Here is a 4,303-nt window from a genome sequence, read left to right on the forward strand (position 1 = left end):
ATATATAATCCAAAAAAATGTCAAATTTACGTACTTATTATTACATTACAAATATCCAAGGTTTTGAAGACACGTTTCCTCTTGCGCCCAACGAGTGAATACTGAGACCAGACCCCATAGGTCCCTATCCTCCTCATCATTCGTCTCACTGTGTCTCCACAGCTTGCACCGCCCATTTGAGACAGCGTCTGGACCTGTTAAAATAATGCATAAGCTGTAAGGTAATAGAGAATAATATATATCTTTCAATCTCAACATTAGATTTTCTAATTTCCAACTGTATTAAATAAATAGCATTAAAATATTTTCCTTCTTAACTATTACAAAAATCAACGAATTTGAGTAACTTTTGCTTTTGTTTTATTTGTACCTTAAACATAACACTGAACAATCAATTATGTGCCACCCCACCTTCCTTCATCTGCAAAAAAACTAATCAAAAGACATATGTACAAGGCTAAAAAAATTCAGCAACACTTACCATACTCAGGTTAAAAGAATTAAGCAACACTTACCATACTCTTTTTATATTCACTGTTAACTTTTAGCTCATGTGACAGACTTTCCACCTGCTCAACAGTTTCAAGTGGGGATGGAAGAATGTCTTCCAGGATTGGTATATCTCCATGTGTTTTTGACATATGGGTTTCCGTCATTTTGACAATATTCAGGAATTTTGCAAAAATAATGGCATTTACTATTTTTAAAAGATTATTAGCAAATTTACAGAAATGGTGCATTCGGAAGACAAAACCGTGGTAGACATGGTTGGAACAAGTTAGGTGAGAGGGTGGTGGAGGCCAAAACCATAATCATAATCATCTGTATCAAACCTTATTACAGGTAAAACCAGTAGGCAGTCTACTGTATTTTATCAAACCGTTATTAGTATAATAGATCTCGTAATAATTTTGGAAAAATAATGGCATTTACTATTTTTAAAAGATTATTAGCAAATTTACAGAAATGGTGCATTCGGAAGACAAAACCGTGGTAGACATGGTTGGAACAAGTTAGGTGAGAGGGTGGTGGAGGCCAAAACCATAATCATAATCATCTGTATCAAACCTTATTACAGGTAAAACCAGTAGGCAGTCTACTGTATTTTATCAAACCGTTATTAGTATAATAGATCTCGTAATAATTTTGCAAAAATAATGGCATTTACTATTTTTAAAAGATTATTAGCAAATTTACAGAAATGGTGCATTCGGAAGACAAAACCGTGGTAGACATGGTTGGAACAAGTTAGGTGAGAGGGTGGTGGAGGCCAAAACCATAATCATAATCATCTGTATCAAACCTTATTACAGGTAAAACCAGTAGGCAGTCTACTGTATTTTATCAAACCGTTATTAGTATAATAGATCTCGTAATAATTTTGCAAAAATAATGGCATTTACTATTTTTAAAAGATTATTAGCAAATTTACAGAAATGGTGCATTCGGAAGACAAAACCAATTTTTCACTTTTGACAATTGAGCACCTGCTACATCCAGATTCTAGGGAGGAAAGGAAGGACGATCTTACTGGATCCCATAGCCTCTCCGAGGCACAAACCAGGCTTTTACATAACCCCCCCCCCCTGCACCCGAGCTTTTTAAAATAGTAAATGCCATTATTTTTGCAAAATTATTACGAGATCTATTATACTAATAACGGTAAATAAATAATAAATAGTAAATAAATCAAAATCAGTTACATTATTTTATCTTATTCATAGCATAAATGTTCTCGAAGATTACTAAAAAGAAATTGAATTAGACTACAGCAAATTGGCAAACTTTACCTTGTATCTGTTTCCACCGAGTTTGTTTGGGGCGTTCTTCAACATATCAGCAATACTTGTCTCAACATCTCTTTCAGTTGCATTAGTGTGGGTGTTGATACAGGCTTCTGGAAATTTATAAGAATTAATTAATATATATAATTATAATTCACTTTGCTATTCCCCATTCCACAGTCCTCTCGTCCTTCCCACTTCCCTGTCCCCACATCATCCCAACTATTCCCACTTCCCTGTCCCATCGTCCTCCTTACCATTTTCCCCTCCCCTGTCCTTCTTCCTCCCCCACCATCTCCCATTCACCTGTCCCTTTGTCCTCCCCAGCATTCCCCTGTCCCCACCATCCCCAACTCCCCAGTCCCCTCGTCCTCCCCACCATTACCCTCTCCTCTGTCCCCTCGTCTTCCCCACCATACCCCCCTCTCGTCCTCCCCACCATTCCAAACTACCTCATCCGATGCATTCTATAATGGTCTGATGCTTCCATCAGAAAATTGGGAACATCAAATGATCTGATATTCCCATCACTGAAAAATAAGAACAGCTAAAAAAATGAAATGAAAAAAATAAAAAAATAAACTATACTCATGAAATGAACAGTATGGTAAACAACACAGCTCAATTTCAATGCAATGTCACACAAAATTATTAAATCGAAATGAAAATAAATTGAAATCTATGAAAATTCAAATTATCAATACAATCGGAAATATTGAAATAATATCGCAACATAATATAGTGTGGGTTGCTCTTACGTGCAACAGACGGTGCTGTTTTTCAAAAAAGGCATGGTTTTACCTGTCACAAGTGTGGCATCTATACTTATACTCACGAAATGAACGGTATGGTAAACAACATAGCTCAATTGCAATGCAATGTCACAATAACATTTAATAACAATAATAACAATAACATTTAAATATACTTTAAGATATAATCTAGAAGAAAATAAGAACATTGAAACGGTTCATGAACTCGATTTCAATAAAGGACACTATGGGGAACTTTGAAAAACAGTTAATGAGTATAATTAGACAGACTTGTTGCTAGGCAGAGGAGTAAATAATGAGATATATGGCAAATTTTGCAAAATATACGGCACACAAACATTCATACCCAAACAAAGCAAAATGCTAGGTAAGAACAAAGCAGTTGGCCCGTAGGGGAAAGGAGATACCCACAAGACTGGAATACAAGTCATTAACAAGCACACAAGTACTACACTACACAACAACCGCACTACTACCAGAACTGGATGAATCACTACCAAAACAACACATTGCACATCACTACCAAAACAACACAACACAACACAAGCATTGGCAAAGAATTATAGACCAGTTGCACTAACATCCCACATAATAAAATTATTTGAGAGTGATCAGGAGTCAGATTACTAGTTTTATAGAGGCCAATGACCTCCACAATCCAGGCCAACAAGGATTTAGAGCAGTTTCTATGATCGAGCCACTGAGATCTATAAAGAATTCTGATCAAGAAAGAGATCTAGGGGTGGTTTTAGATAGAAAACTATAACCTGAGGATCATATTAAGAACATTCTGCGAGGGGCCTATGCTACACTTTTTAACTTTAGAATTGCTTTTAAATACATAGGTCAAAAAGTTTTAAAAGTTTTAAAAGTTTTTTAAACCTCTCGTGTATCATGAGTGTGTTAAAGCATCAGATGGTGCATTCAGATGATGAATATTACCTAGTTCCTTCATCTGGGAAGAATGAACACATATTGGTGCATTCGGATGATAAAAACTAACTACTGTAGTTTAATTGATCAACAGACTGTATATCATATGCAGACTGTATGTGGATCTGCGGGCCACTCCAAACAACAGCCTGGTGGACCAAGCTCCACCAGGGCTAAAGCACAAAGTGATATAGATGTGATAGAGAAACTAGGTCAAATGGAGGAGTAGGTCTGTATATTAAACAGCACCTGACGTGCACAGAGCTACTAAACTCAATGTGGTGGTAGAGTGGTGGGGGGGGGGAAATTATTACGAGATCTATTATTCTAGAGAATAATGCATATAAATGCATATATGCATATAAATACAAAAGTAAATGTAAATAATTTTACCTTGCACCTAGATCCACCAAGCCTGTATGGCGCGCGTTTCAGTACTTCGGAAATCTAGAACTATCTTGAATCTCTAATCTGCAATGAAACAATACATATTATTGCACTTACCAAAACATGGATGAATGTAGAAAATACAGAACTATTAGCTGAATATCAAATAAATGGATTTAATCTATTTCACACAGATAGATATATTAGATATTATATTATATTCCTTTCCTCCCTAGAATCTGGATGTAGCAGGTGCTCAATTGTCAAAAGTGAAAAATTTGGTTTATTTAACATACACGCCATAGACCGGCTTGGGAAAAAAAGTTCATAAAACCCAGGGCCCATAGACCGGCTTGGGAAAAAAAGTTCGTAAAACCCAGGGGCCATAGACCGGCTATAAAAGAAAATTTGAGAAAACCCTGGGGC

The 4,303-nt window shown here is 36.2% G+C and overlaps 1 long non-coding RNA gene across 1 annotated transcript in view; it reads right to left on the minus strand.

Moving 5' to 3' along the window:
• The window catches only part of LOC138358425 (uncharacterized), a 1,701-nt gene extending 1,525 nt beyond the window's left edge, over positions 1 to 176 (minus strand). Inside the window, exon 1 of the long non-coding RNA XR_011225359.1 lies at positions 35 to 176. This is a non-coding gene — a long non-coding RNA (uncharacterized lncRNA). The remainder of the gene's footprint in view (positions 1 to 34) is intronic.
• Between the last annotated feature and the right edge of the window lie 4,127 nt (positions 177 to 4,303).

Source organism: Procambarus clarkii, chromosome 7 (genome assembly GCF_040958095.1).
Source record: "Procambarus clarkii isolate CNS0578487 chromosome 7, FALCON_Pclarkii_2.0, whole genome shotgun sequence".
Lineage (NCBI taxonomy): Eukaryota > Metazoa > Arthropoda > Malacostraca > Decapoda > Cambaridae > Procambarus > Procambarus clarkii.